This window comes from Oncorhynchus tshawytscha, linkage group LG05 (assembly GCF_018296145.1).
Source record: "Oncorhynchus tshawytscha isolate Ot180627B linkage group LG05, Otsh_v2.0, whole genome shotgun sequence".
In the NCBI taxonomy this organism is placed as follows: domain Eukaryota; kingdom Metazoa; phylum Chordata; class Actinopteri; order Salmoniformes; family Salmonidae; genus Oncorhynchus; species Oncorhynchus tshawytscha.
The window spans coordinates 51,302,127-51,322,033 of NC_056433.1; positions in this window are offsets into that span (position 1 = coordinate 51,302,127).

Sequence of the window (19,907 nt, forward strand, 5' to 3'; positions counted from 1 at the left end):
TTCTTTATTTAGGACTCTTAATATAGGCTTATGTCTATCCAAATATATGTCCACAAAGCGAAACGTACACGTTTTTGCGTCATATTCTGCTAAATGCATGAAAGAACTATCCTACAGGCTAATAATATTTATTCAATAAAATGTGTCGATTTAATTTTGAATCAACTTGCGTAATGTCACCCATGAGGGACAGGAGCAGTGGGTGTGTTGAGTAAGCCCCTTCTCTCATAGCTCGATATTTGCGGAACAATTACTTTCAGCTGAATTTGGAAATGACTGAGCTCGATTGACTCACAGATGATTGTTCTCTGTTGAAATTCAGAAGGACATATTTTAACGCGTTATGTTAAAATGTGCAGTACTGAACTGTACAAACAGTCTCTTGGCATACTCAAATAAATGAATCATTTAATGGGACTATGAAAACCAGATGTTTAACCGTTTTAAGGTTCTGTTCAAACTTCAATCTCTCTTGAAAATAGTGCAAAATATATATTTTTTTATAATTGAAGTTACACTGGTGGAGAGGGAGTGGTGTGGGTGTGAAATTAGTGTGACCATATCACTGGTTTTATGAACAGTGAAGTATAACACTGACTCATGTCTTGACAGAGAGTGATGCATTCCAATATCTTAGTCTGAGACATGGGCTTGTTTTCCCCTCGTTTGTCTCCCCACGTTTGTCTTCTACTTCGGGCAAAACATAGAGTAACCTGAAGGTCAACATGACATAGCTTGATGAGAGAGCAATAACATGTACTGTTTGATTGAGGATAGAATATCATTGGTCTATAAGCATAATGCATATCCACATTTCTGACTAACTCCTGTGATGGATCTTTAGTAAATAGCCTGTCCTCCGACTATAGAACATTCCAAACATATATCTTACACTGCAGTAATATTGTTTCACTAAATCTCATCATCTGTAGAAACAAACTCTCCAAAATAAGCAAAAACCGAGGTCAGGGGAGCATGTAACAACTTAGTGTTATTTGTCAGGGAGGACTTGTTCTTTGCCCTCGCTAAGAAATTACCCACAGATCTGAGTTGACGTTTAAATGTTTCTGTGTATCTAATATGTACAGTAACTTATGCAGGTCACCGTAAACCTGAGATTTGTGGAGAAATTACAACTCTGTATCTTTTCCGAGTGCAGATGCAGCATTGTTGGCCAAATAAAAACTAAAAAATGTTTGGTAATCATTCAACTAAGCTTTCCCATTCCTAATATAGCATTTTGTTTTTTAATGTTTTCCAGTGATGTGCATAAAACTAAAGGAATTGATGCTTAGCAAGACCAAAGTGACAACCTGGTATTTAAGATGGTAATGACACCTAACCGTGGTCTGTGATATCTAAACCACTGAAGGCACATTCTAATTAAGAAGAAAGATGCCTATTGGCTGCGCTCCTGCTGTATCTCCCTTATCTCAGACAGACTATCCAATGAGGTTGACATATTTGGCCCAAGGGGGAACCATTATGGTAGAAGAAATGTAAGCCTGATTCTGCAATCCACAATACACACCTGTGGGCTTTCCTGACAACACTGAGGAAAAGTCTACTTGACTCTTCAATTGGTATGGTTTATTAATAAACAGAACCACAGACCCACGTTTCCCAACAACCACTTCAGAGAGGAGATTTAAAGAACGGTAGTCACACCATGCGGAGACAGCTGGACATGCATAGGATGACAGAGACCGAGACACAGAGAGAAAGACAGCGAGACGACAGACAGGCAGACGGACGGATATAGCTTTCAAAAAGACAGACAGTTATCTTTACATGCGTGAAAACAGCATGCGTGACATACAACAAACATGATCATTCACCAAAGGATGCACCGTGACATTATTGCCATTTTGCAAACTCCAGTCTAAAAACCTGTCTAGGAGGTCAACAAGCCCTGTGAGCATGAATTACTAACGTTTACATTTATTTATTTTTATTTTATTTGACCTTTATTTAACCAGGTAGGCAAGTTGAGAACAAGTTCTCATTTACAATTGCGACCTGGCCAAGATAAAGCAAAGCAGTTCGACAGATACAACGACACAGAGTTACACATGGAGTAAAACAAACATACAGTCAATAATACAGTATAAACAAGTCTATATACAATGTGAGCAAATGAGGTGAGAAGGGAGGTAAAGGTAAAAAAGGCCATGGTGGCAAAGTAAATACAATATAGCAAGTAAAACACTGGAATGGTAGTTTTGCAATGGAAGAATGTGCAAAGTAGAAATAAAAATAATGGGGTGCAAAGGAGCAAAATAAAATAAATTAATTAAATACAGTTGGGAAAGAGGTAGTTGTTTGGGCTAAATTATTGGTGGGCTATGTACAGGAGCAGTAATCTGTGAGCTGCTCTGACAGTTGGTGCTTAAAGCTAGTGAGGGAGATAAGTGTTTCCAGTTTCTGAGATTTTTGTAGTTCGTTCCAGTCATTGGCAGCAGAGAACTGGAAGGAGAGGCGGCCAAAGAAAGAATTGGTTTTGGGGGTGACTAGAGAGATATACCTGCTGGAGCGTGTGCTACAGGTGGGAGATGCTATGGTGACCAGCGAGCTGAGATAAGGGGGGACTTTACCTAGCAGGGTCTTGTAGATGACATGGAGCCAGTGGGTTTGGCGACGAGAATGAAGCGAGGGCCAGCCAACGAGAGCGTACAGGTCGCAATGGTGGGTAGTATATGGGGCTTTGGTGACAAAACGGATTGCACTGTGATAGACTGCATCCAATTTGTTGAGTAGGGTATTGGAGGCTATTTTGTAAATGACATCGCCAAAGTCGAGGATTGGTAGGATGGTCAGTTTTACAAGGGTATGTTTGGCAGCATGAGTGAAGGATGCTTTGTTGCGAAATAGGAAGCCAATTCTAGATTTAACTTTGGATTGGAGATGTTTGATATGGGTCTGGAAGGAGAGTTTACAGTCTAACCAGACACCTAAGTATTTGTAGTTGTCCACGTATTCTAAGTCAGAGCCGTCCAGAGTAGTGATGTTGGACAGGCGGGTAGGTGCAGGTAGCGATCGGTTGAAGAGCATGCATTTAGTTTTACTTGTATTTAAGAGCAATTGGAGGCCACGGAAGGAGAGTTGTATGGCATTGAAGCTTGCCTGGAGGGTTGTTAACACAGTGTCCAAAGAAGGGCCGGAAGTATACAGAATGGTGTCGTCTGCGTAGAGGTGGATCAGAGACTCACCCGCAGCAAGAGCGACCTCATTGATGTATACAGAGAAGAGAGTCAGTCCAAGAATTGAACCCTGTGGCACCCCCATAGAGATTGCCAGAGGTCCGGACAGCAGACCCTCCGATTTGACACACTGAACTCTATCAGAGAAGTAGTTGGTGAACCAGGCGAGGCAATCATTTGAGAAACCAAGGCTGTCGAGTCTGCCGATGAGGATGTGGTGATTGACAGAGTCGAAAGCCTTGGCCAGATCAATAAATACAGCTGCACAGTAATGTTTCTTATCGATGGCGGTTAAGATATCGTTTAGGACCTTGAGCGTGAGTAATAAATATACTGAACAAAAGTATAAACGCAACATGCAACAATTTCAACGATTTTACTGAGTTACAGTTCATATAAGGAAATCAGTCAATTGAAATAAATTCATTAGGCCCTAATTATAGATTTCACATGACAGAGCAGGGTGCAGACATGGATGGGGCTAGGAGGGCATAGGCCTACCCACTTGGGAGCCAGGGCCACCCACTGGGGAGCCAGGCCCAGCCAATCAGAATTAGTTTTTCCCCAAAAAAGGGCTTAATTACAGACAGAAATACTCCTCAGTTTCATCAGCTGTCCGGTTGGCTGGTCTCAGATGATCCCGCAGGTGAAGAAGCCAGATGTGGATGTCCCTTTCTTGTCCCCAGCACAAGGTGCACCTGTGTAATGATCATACCGTTTACCTGTCAGGTGGCTGGATTGTCTTGGCTAAGGAGAAATGCTTACTAACAGGGATGTAAACAAATTTGTGCACAAAATTTGAGAGAAAAGCGCTTTATGTGCATATGGAACATTTCTGGGATCTTTTATTTCAGTTCACACCTTTACATGTTGCGTTTATATTTTTGTTCAGTATACTTAATTATAAACATGCATTTGTAGTAAATACTACTCCAGCTGGTCTCCTCACTCTCTCTGCATCACACAAACTCACACAGGTCCTCTAGCTGAGTCTGCAGTCAGTCCATTGTTTATTAGAACTCTTCAACCCTCTTCAAAAGGGCCCATATCTGCATCAAACAACCACACTGCCAAGGTCCCCAGTGTTCTCACTCCAAACCCCCATTTGATTACTCACAGAGTGGAAACGCTGTCGGAAAACTGTAAACGAGCATAAACTTAACTTATATATGTTTCATGAGGAAGACAGTGGTGAATCCATGTGTACAGTGGTGTATGTCTGCAGGACTTTGGCTTGTGGTTCCCTCATTCAGGGGAGTGTGTGTTCTTTGCTTTAGCTGTAGGCCAAGCTGGACGTCCATGCCCTTTGGTCTTGCGGTGTGTAATGAGTATATTGTCTGTGTATACTGTCTGTGATGTACTGCAATGGATTCAGCACTTTTTCACTATAATCCACCAAAAGTGTTTTGCTTGAGAAATACCAAGTCAACACAAAACAAATGTTTCTAGATAGGATCCTGTCTTCAGTTGCAATCGTCCAGTGGGTCTCAGCTCATAATTTGGGAAACATTGTCTATCATAGAACCTCCTCTCCTCTCCTCCCCTCATCTCATCCTACTCTCCTCTTTTGCTCAGCTGGGAGACTGTTCCCAGAGGCCTTTGGTAATGCTGTCTACAGCTGTGCCTTTTCCGACACCGGCTACAGTAAACTCGCTACCTCAGCCTAGCCCCAAACCTATATCTCCATCTATGTCAAGGACCCCTGCCGGCCTGTCCTAGCACGCACATGTTGACCCTCTGCCCTGGACCTTGTGCTTGGGGAGGGAGGGAGGGAGGGAGGGAGGGAGGGAGGGAGGGAGGGAGGGAGGGAGGGAGGGAGGGAGGGAGGGAGGGAGGGAGGGAGGGAGGGAGGAGAAGAGCAACTCTCCTAGAAACTGTCTAATTTCTTGTTGATTGAAAAAGGTCACATAGCACTGTTGTTTTGCATACCAAGCTCTTTATCTGAAAGGGGATTTGTTGTATTTCCAGTCGTTCCCCCTATCGTCATGTCCTAGACACAACTAGAGAAGACCAAGGTGCTGCTAAAGGCCTCGAGGCCAGCTCAGCCAAGCTGAAATGTAAAAATCACACATTTAGCCATTAAAACCATTAAAACAACCCACATGGCTTATTTCAGTGGGACATTTAAGAGCTAAAGAAAGCAATAATGTGTGACAACACACAAGATGTTGTCTCCATATTTGTAAGTCCCATTAAATAATTCACTATGAGAGGCGGTGGATGTTTGGGGCAGTAAATTGGAAAGAATGAACCCAGAAAGGGTTGAGTCTTACGACTTTCCTCATTACAGTAAAAAGCCCAGAGTCAAAAAGTAATGGAGAAACAGTAATGGAGAAACACTGGAGAGAGAAAGAAAGAAAACCCTCTCCTGCTTCATCCCTCCGTCCTGATGTGACATGAAGGAAGTGACCTTGTTCTGTCCTCAGGCTGTGAGCTGTATGGAGGCTGAATGACACAATGTGTGTGTGTGTGTGTGTGTGTGTGTGTGTGTGTGTGTGTGTGTGTGTGTCTGTCTGTCTGTCTGTCTGTCTGTCTGTCTGTCTGTCTGTCTGTCTGTCTGTCTGTCTGTCTGTCTGTCTGTCTGTCTGTCTGTCTGTCTGTCTGTCTGTGTACATGCATGCTTGTATAAACATGTATATATGTGTGTGTGTGCGTGTGTAAGAGCTAAGAGTAAATTAGTCAATTAACTCATTTCACTTGCCTGGTGAAATTAGTTAATAGAACAATAAGAAAGACAGTTCCATACCTCTATGCCAATAACAGCTAGTTTTCAGTTTTCCCCTTACCACTCAGACCACTACCAGACAGTCCTAGCAAAATTCTTGCTTGAGAAATTGCTCTTGGCTAAGAAGCCATTTTTGATTATTTTTGACTCTTTTAATTGACAACCACCACAGTAAGGTACTTAATTGTTACCCACAAATGATTTGATGTTGAGATGGAAACGGCTGCATTGGACCTTAAAAGCACAGGGACATGGAGCCTTGCAGGGGAGAACCAGTTTGGCCTCTAATAAGAATCAGACTGTTGTAAGTCCACTCCTCCTCCTCATTCTACTTACACAATCATATTTGGAGACATTCCCATCTATCTAAACCAGTGGTGTGTTCAGTCCACTCTGACCTGAATGAACAATCCGTAGGGGTTTAGTTATGACTGATTAGACAGCTGCAGTACAGCTACAGTTATATATGGTGAAACCTTATTCTATATTATACATGACGATGTCCGCTACTGTACCTCCCCTACTCATGGGTGTGCAGTGTCAGTGTATGTACCCCCCCTCCCCTCATAATTCATGAAAATAAAACACTAATATATCTTGATAAGATAAGTATTCAACCCTATGAGTCAATACATGTTAGAATCATCTTTGGCAGCGATTACAGCTGTAAGTCTTTCTGGGTACGTCTCAAAGAGCTTTCCACTCCGGGATTGTGCAACATTTAAACATTACAATTTTCAAAATTCTTCAAGCTCTGTCATATGGTTGTTGATCATTGCTAGACAACCATTTTTAGCTCTTACCATAGATTTTCCTTCAGATTTGAATCAAAACTGTAACTCGGCCAATCAGGAACATTCACTGTCTTCTTGGTAAGCAATTTCAGTGTAGATTTGTCCTTTAGATTATTGTCCTGCTGAAAGATGAATTCATCTCCCAGTGTCTGGTGGAAAGCAAACTGAACCAGGTTTTCCTCAAGGATTTTGCCTGTGCTTAGCTCCATTCTGTTTCTTTTTTATCCTGAAAAACTCCCCAGTCCTTAAGGATTACAAGCATACCCATAACATGATGCAGCCACCATTTATTTCTTTACTTTACTTTATTTCTTTACTTTCTTTATTGTTCTCCTAACACCTTTTTTGCACTATTGGTTAGAGCCTGTGAGTAAGCATTTCACTGTAAGGTCTACACCTGACAAATAAACTTTGATTTGATTTGATTATGCTTGTCAATATGGAGAATGTCACTGAGTAATGTGTTGTTTTGGATTTTCCCCATAACACTTTCTATTCAGGACAAAAAGTGAATTTCTTTGCCACATTTCTTTTGCAGATTTACTTTAGTGCATTGTTGCAAAAAGGATGCATGTTTTGGAATATATTTTTATTCTGTACAGGCTTCCTTCTTTTCACTTTATCAATTAGGTTAGTATTGTGGAGAAACTACAATGTTGTTGATCTATGCTCAGTTTTCTCCTATCACAGCCATTAAACTCTGTAATTGTTTTAAAGTCACCATTGGCCTCATGCTGAAATCCCTGAGCCGTTTTCCTTTTTAAATGTTTAAATTGAACCTTTATTTAACTAGGCAAGACTTTCCTCTCCAGCAACTGAGTTAGGAAGGACATAATTAAGTGTAATTAAGTGTCATTAATTAATTTCACCGTGCTCAAAGGGATATTCAATGCCTTTTTTTAGGTGCGCATCTATAGGTGCCCTTCTTTGCAAGGCATTGGAAAACCTCCCTGGTCTTTGTGGTTGAATCTGTGTTTGAAATGAAATGCTCGACTGAGGGGCCTTACAGATCATTGTATGTGTGGGGTACAGAGATAATGTATTCCTTCAAAAAAGAATGTTAAACAATATTATTGAACATAGAGTGAGATTTTGTGACTTGTTAAACACATTTTTACTCCTGAACTTATTTAGGCCTGCCATAACGAAGGGGTTGAATACTTATTGAATCCTTAAGACATTTCAGCTTCTTATTTTGAATACATTTGTAAACATTTCGAAAAACACAATTCCACTTTGACATTATGGACTATTGTGTGTAGATCAGTGACAAAACATCTCCTTGTAATACATGATCAATTCAGGCTGTCACACAACAGAATGTGGACAAAGGCTAGGTGCGTGAATACTTTCTGAAGGTAATGTACATCATGCATATAGATACACACACATTCACATCACACACATTCTTAGAAATGGGAAATGTATATGCTGAATGCCACATGTTTTTCCACATGATGCCCCCTCTGTGTAGGAGACTTGCCTTCATAACTGGTATAAAACAAAGAGGGACTTCATGAAGGCAAGGGTACCCCATGTCCTTTTACTAATGCTTTTCTCAAATCTACAGATCCCAGGTCCCGTCCCACACATCTACGAGCATCAAGATCAGGTCCTACATTGTATTTGCCCCTTTACTTTTGACATTTTTTTAATGTTACGGCCTTATTCTAAAATGGATTAAATACATTTTCTTCTGCATCAATCTACACACAATACCCCATAATGACAAAGTGAAAACACGTTTTTAGAAATTATGTTCAGTGTACCATAAACAATGAATGAACATGCACCTGTGGAACGGTCGTTAAGAAACAAACAGATTACAGATGGTAGGCAATTAAGGTCACAGTTATGAAAACTTAGGACTAACTTTCTACTGACTCTGAAAACCACCAAAAGAAAGATGTCCAGGATCCCTGCTCATCTATGTGAACGTGCCTTAGACACGTTTCAAGGAGGCATGAGGACTGCAGATGTGGCCAGGGCAATAAATTACAATGTCTGGCCTCCCGGGTGGCGCAGTGGTTTCGGGCACTGCATCGCAGTGCTAGCTGTGCCACCAGAGACCCTGGGTTTGAGCCCAGGCCCATGGTGCGACACAAAATTGGCCTAGCGTCGTCCGGGTTAGGGAGGGATTGGCCGGTAGGCAAATCCTTGTCTCATCGAAGCACTAGCGACTCCTGTGGCGGGCTGGGCGCAGTGCACGCTAACCAGGTCGCCAGGTGCATGGTGTTTCCTCCAACACGTTGGTGCGGCTGGCTTCCGGGTTGGATGCGCACTGTGTTAAGAAGCAGTGCGGCTTGGTTGGGTTGTGTTTTGGAGGACGCATGGCTTTCGACCTTTGTCTCTCCCGAGCCCGTACGGGAGTTGTAGCGATGAGACAAGATGGTAACTAATAACAATTGGATTAAAAAATGTACTGTGAGACGCCTCAGACAGCGCTAGAGGGAGACAGGACGGACAGCTGATCGTCCTCGCAGTGGCAGACCATGTGTAACAAGACCTGCACAGGATCGGTATATCTGAACATCACACCTGCGGGACAGGTACAGGATGGCAACAACAACTGCCTGAGTTACACCAGGAACGCACAATCCCTCCATCAGTGCTTAGACTGTGCAAAATAGGCACAATAAGGGTTTGTAGGCCAGACATCACCGGCAACAACGTTGCCTATGGGCACAAATCCACCGTCACCAAGGGTCGGATTTGTGTTTATCGTCGAAAGAATTAGCGTTACACCGAGGCCTGTACTCTGGAGCGGGATCGATTTGGAGGTGGAGGGTCCATCATGGTCTGGGGCGGTGTGTTACAGCATCATCGGACTGAGCTTGTTGTCATTACAGGCAATCTCAATGCTGTGCGTTACAGGGAAGACATCCTCCTCCCTCATGTGGTACCCTTCTTACAGGTTCATCTGACATGGCCCTCCAGCATGACAATGCCACCAGCCATACTGCTCGTTCTGTGAGGGATTTCGTGCAAGACAAGAATGTCAGTGTTCTGCCATGGCCAGCGAAGAGCCCGGATCTCAATCCCATTGAGCACATCTGGGACCTGTTGGATCGGAGGGTGAGGGCTAGGGCCATTCCCACCAGAAATGTCTGGGAACTTGCAGGTTCCTTGGTGGAAGAGTGGGGTAACATCTCACAGAAAGAACTGGCAAATCTGGTGTAGTCCATGAAGAGGAGAAGCACTGCAGTACTTAATGCAGCGGGTGGCCACACCAGATACTGACTGTTACTTTTGATTTTGACCCCCCCTTTGCTCAGGGACACATTATTCCATTTCTGTTAGTCAAGTCTGTGGAACTTGTTCAGTTTATGTCTTAGTTGTTGAATCCTGTTATGTTCATACAAAACGCAGTTGACAGTGAAAGGACGTTTATTTTTTCTGAGTTTATGGGAAGCAAGATCCTTTGTTCTGGTGAAACCAAGATTGAACTCTTTGGCCTGACTGCCAAGCGTCAACCTCACTGGAGGAAACCTGGTACCATCCCTACGGGGAAGCATGGTGGTGGGGATGTTTTTCAGAAGCAGGGACTGGAAGTCATCAGGACCTTAGACTGGGATGAAGGTTCACCTTCCAACAGGACAATGACCCTAAGTACACAGCCAACACAACGCAGGAGTGGCTTCAAGACAAGTCTCTGAATGTCCTTGAGTGGCCAGCCAGAGCCCGGACTTGAACCCGATCAAACATCCCTGGAGAGACCTGAAAATATTTGTGCAATGACACTCCCCGTCCAACCTGACAGAGCTTGAGAGGATCTGCAGAGAAGAATGAGAGAAACTCCCCAAATACTGGTGAGCCAAGCTTGTAGCTTTATTTGTGTTTTTTTATTTAACCTTTATTTAACTAGGCAAGTCATTTAAGAACCAATTCTTATTGACAATGATGTCCTACACCGGCCAAACCCAGACGATGCTGGGCCAATCACGGTCAGTTGTGATACTCCCAATCACGGCCAGGTGTGATACAACCTGGATACGAACCAGGGTGTCTGTAATGATGCCTTAAGCACTGAGATGCAGTGCCTTAGACCGCTGCACCACTCCAAAGAAGACTCAAGTCTGTAATCGCTGTCAAAGGTGCTTCAAAAAAGTACTGAGTAAAGGGTCTGAAAATGTATGTACATTTCTGTAAATTTGCAAAATTGTTTAAAAAAAATGTTTTTGCATAGTCATTATGGGGTATTGTGTGTTGATTGATGAGAAAAGTAATCCATTTTTAATTAGGCTGTAATGTAACAAAATGTGTGAAAAAGTGAATCGATCAGTGGTTCACCAATCTTGATGGACTTGGCAACTTTAACAAGGCGTGATGGCAAAATATGATTTTTTTATGTTTCTTTGGGACCATCAGGCGATGTCCTCACAACTGATACAGTGACATGTACTTGCAATGTTCCCATGAAATGTGTCTAGAATATAAGACATCTTATATTCTGAGAACATTGTAACCACATTCTAGATAAGTTCTGCTTGACATTAAGGGAATGTTCTCGTAACTTTAACACCAAAACCAGTTCTTAGAAGATTTTTGATAACATTCAGTGTATTCTGTTGGCAAGGGAAAATCACACATTCTTTTAACATACAGTGTTTTCAACTTGCATATTTGACACACATGATTACATTGTACATTTATATAGTAATTATTACTCAACATGTCCTCACCTGGGATTTGAACTCCCAAACTCTTGGTTCACAGCATTCAGATCTTCCTGCTACGCCACCATGTCTGTGTCAATGAGCATTGTTTAAGGGCTTTCTGTATAGTTGTCTTATGTTGGTGGGGAATATTAACCTGTTTAAATAATATTCCTGAATCACTCTGGTCAATGTATGTTTTTCTTAAGTGTACTTTTAACAGAGCTGAGATTTACTTCAAAGTGCATTCACCGTAATCCTTACATCTACGGAGCTGTTTCAGATTCACACAAGTGCCAAGGGAGGAAAGGTGAGTTTTTTTTGTGTGTGATAAGGGCCTAACTATACTGGCCCAATAAGAACATGCCCTAGAGATATCCCTTATTTGGTTAGTGCTTAGGGTGTTCGTCATTGATGCTGGTGACATGGGTTTGAGAACCACTAGCGGAGTCACCCTATTCTCACATTTTTAGCAATATACAGGTATGTTAATGTCATTATTTGGCAACAGTTACAATACACCTATCTGACCTAACAAAACATTCTTATTGAAAGACGGTAATCAGTAGAATTCTAGATAGCTGAGCATCTCAAAGAGAACTCTCTTTTGTCTTTTTGAAATTCACAGCACCATGTCGAACAAACGTGTCTCTGATAATGAAACACATCATTTCTCGTCACTGCATTTCTATCTGTAACGTTCCTAATTTGTTGCCGAAACATGGCCCAGGTGGTGGTGTTGCTTCTGATAGAAATATACGTAGAACATGGTTGCCATAATTCTCAGAATATCATAAATGTGTATATTTACAGTAGAATGTCTGTACTTCATCACATTTGCCAATTAAGCAATGATGATGCCAGTTATACCAAAGCCATACACAACACAGAGTTCCATCTCCAAGTATTAATGTGGACAAATTGATAAATTGCAACAGAATCACTTGGGATCAGTGTTGTAGTCCAATGGATAAGAACCAAACACACTTTACCCGAGATCGTTCCACTTTATGATACAAGTATCAAACTTGGTACACTGATACTAGATACCTTAAGGAACATTTTAAGGATTGCAAGCAGTCTGGGAAGCACGTCAGTCAACCAGGGCGACCATTTCAATAAAATGGCTACCATTTGGATATCCTGTTAGAATAAAATCCTTCCAAACAATATCTTACTTTGTAATGTTATCTACCCACTAAATACACCCCACAGATAATATAGACAATCATTCTGATCATAAAATACTCTTAAGACCTTCATGAGGGTCATACTGTCCATAATCCAGTGACTACGGGAAAAAAATATTGACTTTGTGACAGAGCCACCAAATTTTACACACAGCTGGCGTATTTCTAAAGAAGTATATTTGGCTATATTATCATTTCTAATATGGCCACCAACCATCTGCATGAGTCCATATTGGACAAGATTCACTTGGCCATATATCCATGAATAATTGGTACATACAGCCCAATGATGGCTTAAAATGTTTGAGGGGGTCTGGAAAACACACTAAAATGACCTAAAAATGCCATATATACATATCCTTTAAACTTTCAGTTATAAATATGGGTAAAAACACGTGCCAAATTACTGTTTTTTGTAAATGTTTTCATGACTAGTTACAATAGATTACACGTGAACACTCGAAAAAGTAATATATTTGGGTGTTCCCTGCCCTGTACATGTCACTTTTGGTCAAATCCCATAGGAATGTACAGCAGAAAGACAGGTTACCCATTTTAACAAAATACTTTTATGATGAGACCTTCCAGCCTTTACACAAAATAAGTCATTTATTATACTCAGTGGTTGGTGCAGTGAAATTCTTTTGCTGCCAGAGTACAAGGAAATTATGTTTATGTTTCTCAATCAACGTAGCCTGTTGAATAATATAATTTTATATGCATATAACAAATCATCCAAATGTAATGTCTGCCTATGCCTACACACATTGCCTTGAATAAATGTTTGTATTTTTAATACCCTCAAACACCAAATTAGGCCGACCTAATTTTAAAATAAGTCATCATCACTGCCAATCGTGAATGATAATTCTTCTCATTTTACAAATGAAACGTCCAAGCTGCATCTGAATGCCAACCCTAACCATGTGATCTCTCTCAGTTTCATGAAAATATGAATTTAGATCTTCTTTCGTGATGTGAGTAAATATTCTTTGAGTTGAGTTCAGAGCACACGATACTAACAAACGGAATAGCCCACCAGTGTTGTTTTCATCAGAGCACATTTCTCCTTAAATCGCATAAGAAATGATGTGGTGTTTTTGGTCTTACAGTAACGTTATAGTATGCTATTATATTCAGGCTGCTATGCAGAATACTAATTCATCATTAATTAAGTGATCTTAAGAGACATTGATTAGCCTCTCCAGTGCGCTCCGGCAGCACTACACACAAAGCTATACTTAGTTTTCAAAGATGACCCCCAACCACCTGACAGGGCCATAATGGACAGGACTCACATGGCCATATCTCCATAAATAATTGGTACATACAACACAATGATGGCTTAAAATGATTGAGTGGGTCGGGCGAGCAGAATAAAATGCCCCAAAGATGCCATATATACACTGCATTCGGAAAGTATTCAGACCCTTTGACTTTTTCCACATTTTGTTACATTACAGCCTTATTCTAAAATTGATTAAATAAATGTTTTTCCTCATCAATCTACACACAATACCTCATAATGATAAAGGGAAAAAAGTTTTTTAGAATTTTTTTGTAAATATATTTCAAATATTCAGACTCTTTGCTATGAGACTCAAAATTGAGCTCAGGTGCATCCTGTTTCCATTGATCATCCTTGAGATGTTTTTACAACTTGATTGGAGTCCACCTGTGGTAAATTCAATTTATTGGACATGATTTGGAAAGTCATAAACCTGTCTATATAAGGTCTGACAGTGCATGTCAGAGCAAAAACCAAGCCAGGAGGTCGAAGGAATTGTCAGTAGAGCGCCGAGACATGATTGTGTAGATGGCCAGATCTGGGGAAGGGTACCCACAAATTTGTGCAGCATTGAAGGTCCCCTACGGTAAAGCATGGTGGTGGCAGCATCATGCTGTGGGGATGATTTTCAGTGGCAGAGACTGGAACATTTTCTAAAAACTGTTTGTGTAGATTGATAAGGAAAAATATATATCCAGTACCAGTAAATTTTGGGTTGGAACCAAAAATCTCAAATTTGGACTCATCAGACCAAAGGACAGATTTCCATTGGTCAAATGTCCATTGTGCGTGTATCTTGACCCAAGCAAGTCTCTTCTTCTTATTGGTGTCCTTTAGTGGTTTCTTTGCAGCAATTTGACCATACAGGTCTGATTCAACCAGTTTCCTCTGAGCAGTTGATGTTGAGATGTGTCTGTTACTAGAACTCTGTGAAGCATTTATTTGGGCTGCAATTTCTGAGGTACAGTTAACTCTAATGAATTTATCCTCTGCAGCAAAGGTAACTCTGGGTCTTCCCTTTTTGTGGCGGTCCTCATGAGAGCCAATTTAACCATAGCGCTTGATGTTTTTTGCGACTGCACTTGAGAAACTTTTAAAGTTCTTGAAATGTTCCTCATTGACTAACCTTCATGTCTTAAAGTAATTATGGACTGTCGTTTCTCTTTGCATATTTGAGCTGTTCTTGCCATAATATGGACTTAAATAGGGCTATCTTTTGTATACTACCCCTACCTTGTCACAACACAACTGATTGGCTCAAATGCATTAAGAAGGGGAAATTGTTTTACTTTTAACAAGGCACACCTGTTAACTGAAATGCATTCCAGGTAACTACCTTAGGAAGCTGGTTGAGAGAATGCCAAGAGTGTGCAAAGCTGTCATCAAGGCAAAGGGTGGCTACTTTGAAGAATCTCAAATATAAAATATATTTAGATTTAACACTTTTGATTACTACATGATTCCATATGTGTTATTTCATAGTTTTGATGTCCTCACTATTATTCTACAATGTTGAAAATAGTACAAATAAAAACCCTTGAATGAGTAGGTCTGTCCAAACTTTTGACTGCTAAATATTTTGTACAAAAGTGGTGAAGAAGTACCCAACAATCTACCAAAACGACTGATTCTTTAACATACTTTCGTTCTCATTTTCAGTCTTTTGTCTGAAACTGTCAAATGGGTGTTCCCTAAAGTCTACTTATTACAATGACATAAAATATGCTATTCTGTATTTTGTCAATTTCAAGCAATATGACAAGAAACCTTGCCTGTATTTAATTCCCTGTACTTAGAATGTTGAAAATGGAACCAAGGACATGAAGCCATTCCAATAGAACTCTACCTTATTGAATTGAATGTATGGTACATGATACTAATTACTTATTATGCAAGTACTGTTTTGGTACATGTTAAATATCATTTTAATCCACAGATATCACACAATATTTTTTCATCATTACCAGCATGCTGAAGTTTGATCCTCTCATTTGAGGGATCAAAATATTTTAGTACTATTTTTGAAAACATCAACAAAAAACATACATGATCTATTTGATTGTATTTTTCCATGCCACCTTGAGCATTGTAAGCCATCATTAGGCTTAATATGCTACTTACTAATGACGTTATGGCGAATTCAAATGACAGAACAGTAATTTTAGGGGACATTTCCACCACATTTCTGCATAAAGATTAAAGGACACGTACATAAGGCATACTTGGGTCATTGTATTGTGTTCTCCACCCCACCTCAAACATTAAAGCCATCATTGTACCAATTATTTATGGAGATATGGCCATGTGAATGCTGTCCAATTAGAGCCAATGTAGCTGGTTGGCAGTCATTTTGGAAAACGGGTCTTTTAGAGTGTAATAGTTTATTAAATCTGCAATAGCACTATCGCTAGACATTGTTTTGTTGTAATTTAATGTCTCTCTGCAGGACATAATACATTCCTATGGGATTTTACAAGGCAGGTTCCCTGTCACATTTTTTAAACGTGGCACAAGACAGAATATCACATTATATATAATTTCAATCAGTAGACTTCAGGGAACACCCATATATGTTTTTAGAGTGTTTACTTGCAAACTATTGGAACTAGCCATGAAAACATTTACAAAAAACAGTAAGTTGGCACATGTTTTCACCACTTTCCAACGAAACATTTTAAGGATACGTACAGTGCCTTGCGAAAGTATTCGGCCCCCTTGAACTTTGCGACCTTTTACCACATTTCAGGCTTCACACATAAAGATATAAAACTGTATTTTTTTGTGAAGAATCAACAACAAGTGGGACACAATCATGAAGTGGAACAACATTTATTGGATATTTCAAACTTTTTTAACAAATCAAAAACTGAAAAATTGGGCGTGCAATATTATTCAGCCCCTTTACTTTCAGTGCAGCAAACTCTCTCTAGAAGTTCAGTGAGGATCTCTGAATGATCCAATGTTGACCTAAATGACTAATGATGATAAATACAATCCACCTGTGTGTAATCAAGTCTCCGTATAAATGCACCTGCACTGTGATAGTCTCAGAGGTCCGTTAAAAGCGCAGAGAGCATCATGAAGAACAAGGAACACACCAGGCAGGTCCGAGATACTGTTGTGAAGAAGTTTAAAGCCGGATTTGGATACAAAAAGATTTCCCAAGCTTTAAACATCCCATGGAGCACTGTGCAAGCGATAATATTGAAATGGAAGGAGTATCAGACCACTGCAAATCTACCAAGACCTGGCCGTCCCTCTAAACTTTCAGCTCATACAAGGAGAAGACTGATCAGAGATGCAGCCAAGAGGCCCATGATCACTCTGGATGAACTGCAGAGATCTACAGCTGAGGTGGGAGACTCTGTCCATAGGACAACAATCAGTCGTATATTGCACAAATCTGGCCTTTATGGAAGAGTGGCAAGAAGAAAGCCATTTCTTAAAGATATCCATAAAAAGTGTCATTTAAAGTTTGCCACAAGCCACCTGGGAGACACACCAAACATGTGGAAGAAGGTGCTCTGGTCAGATGAAACCAAAATTGAACTTTTTGGCAACAATGCAAAACGTTATGTTTGGCGTAAAAGCAACACAGCTCATCACCCTGAACACACCATCCCCACTGTCAAACATGGTGGTGGCAACATCATGGTTTGGGCCTGCTTTTCTTCAGCAGGGACAGGGAAGATAGTTAAAATTGATGGGAAGATGGATGGAGCCAAATACAGGACCATTCTGGAAGAAAACCTGATGGAGTCTGCAAAAGACCTGAGACTGGGACGGAGATTTGTCTTCTAACAAGACAATGATCCAAAACATAAAGCAAAATCTACAATGGAATGGTTCAAAAATAAACATATCCAGGTGTTAGAATGGCCAAGTCAAAGTCCAGACCTGAATCCAATTGAGAATCTGTGGAAAGAACTGAAAACTGCTGTTCACAAATGCTCTCCATCCAACCTCACTGAGCTCGAGCTGTTTTGCAAGGAGGAATGGGAAAATAATTCAGTCTCTCGATGTGCAAAACTGATAGAGACATACCCCAAGCGACTTACAGCTGTAATCGCAGCAAAAGGTGGCGCTACAAAGTATTAACTTAAGGGGTCTGAATAATTTTGCACGCCCAATTTTTCAGTTTTTGATTTGTTAAAAAAGTTTGAAATATCCAATAAATGTCGTTCCACTTCATGATTGTGTCCCACTTGTTGTTGATTCTTCACAAAAAAATACAGTTTTATATCTTTCTGTTTGAAGCCTGAAATGTGGCAAAAGGTCGCAAAGTTCAAGGGGGCCGAATACTTTCACAAGGCACTGTATATATGGCATCTTTGGGGCATTTTATTGTGTTTTCCAGACGCCCTCAAACATTTTAAGCCATCATTGGGCTGTATGTACCAATTCTTTATGGATATGTGGCCATGAGAATAGTGTCCAGTACGGCTCCATGCAGCTGGTTGGCGGATGTACAAAAACCCTCAGAGTGGAGCAGCTCACTGCTGAGATGAACTTGATCAACCAAGTGATTTCACCTGTTGACTCTCTCTCAATGCCACACACCTGTCATTAATAATCTGCCCTGATAGGCTCATTCACACTTTTAGTTTGTATTTAAGTCCTTTCAAGCTATTTCTCTGTTTTTTTCTCCAGTTGAGTGGATTCAAGTTAATTTTCCATGTACTGTATATTATAGTTAAGTCATAACATTGTCAAAGACTCCAGTCACCCAAGTCAGACTGTTCTGTTACCGCATGGCAAGCGGTACCAGAGCCCCAAGTCTAGGTCCAAAAGGCTCTTTAACAGCTTCTACTCCCAAGCCATAAGCTTGCTGAATAATTCATCAAATGGCCACCTGCACTAGTTACATTGACCCCCAACCTCTATTGTTTTTACACTGCTGCTACTCGCTGTTTCTCTTTATTGAATATTTCCTTAACTCGATCTCTTGAACTGCATTGTTTAAGGGCTTGTCAGTAAGCATTTCACGGTGAGGTCTACGCGTGTTGTATTCGGCGCATGTGATGAATACAATTTTATTTGAACATTAAGATGTCATGTACAGAAAGTATTCATACCTCAACTTCTATTTTATTGTTACAGCCTGAATTCAAGATGGATTAGATTTCCCCCCCCCTCACCCATCTACACACACAATGGCCCACACAATGGCCCACACGTCATTTTTTATTAAAATTGAAAAGCAGAAATCTCATTTAAAGTATTCACTCCTGAGTCAATGTTAATCACTGTTGGGAGCTATTACAGCTGTGAGCCTTTCTGTTTCAGTCTCTAAGAGCTTTGCACACCTGGATTGTACAGGTGTGCAAAGTTGGCGGTTGATTGTCGTTTATTGCGAGACAGCCATTCAAATCTTGTTTTGATGTTCAAGCTGATTTTATGTCAACTGTGATTAAGCCACTCAGAAACATGCAATGTTGTCTTGGTAAGCAACTCCAGTGGGATATAGGTTATTGTCCTGCTGAAAGGTGAATTCATCTCCCAGTGTCTGTTGGAAAGCAGACTGAACCAGGTTTTCCTCTAGGATTTTGCCTGTGTTTAGCTCTATTCCATTCTCTATTCCATTCCCTGGTCTTTGTGGTTTAATCTGTTTATAATTCACTGTTTGACTGAGGGACCTTACAGATAATTGTATGTGTGGGGTACAGAGATTAAATAGTCAATATATTGTTTTAAACACTATTGCACACAGTGAGTCCACGCCACATTGTGATCTGTTAAGCACATTTTTGCTCCTGAAATTTAGGCTTGCTATAATGAAGACATTTCAGCTTTTCATTTTATTAATTTGAACAATGTAAACATAATTCCACTTTGACATTATGGGGTATTGTGTGTAGGTCAATGACACAATGTCAATTTAATCAGTTTTAAGTTCAGGCTGTAACAAAATGTGGAAAAAGTCAAGTGGTGTGATTGTTTCTGAAGACACTAACTTCCTTATCCTTATTTGAGATATATTGGTTTAATAGATTCATCCTTATGCAACCTGCTTATGTCTCTCCTTAGTTGCAGAACTACATGAATTCAAGTTTAC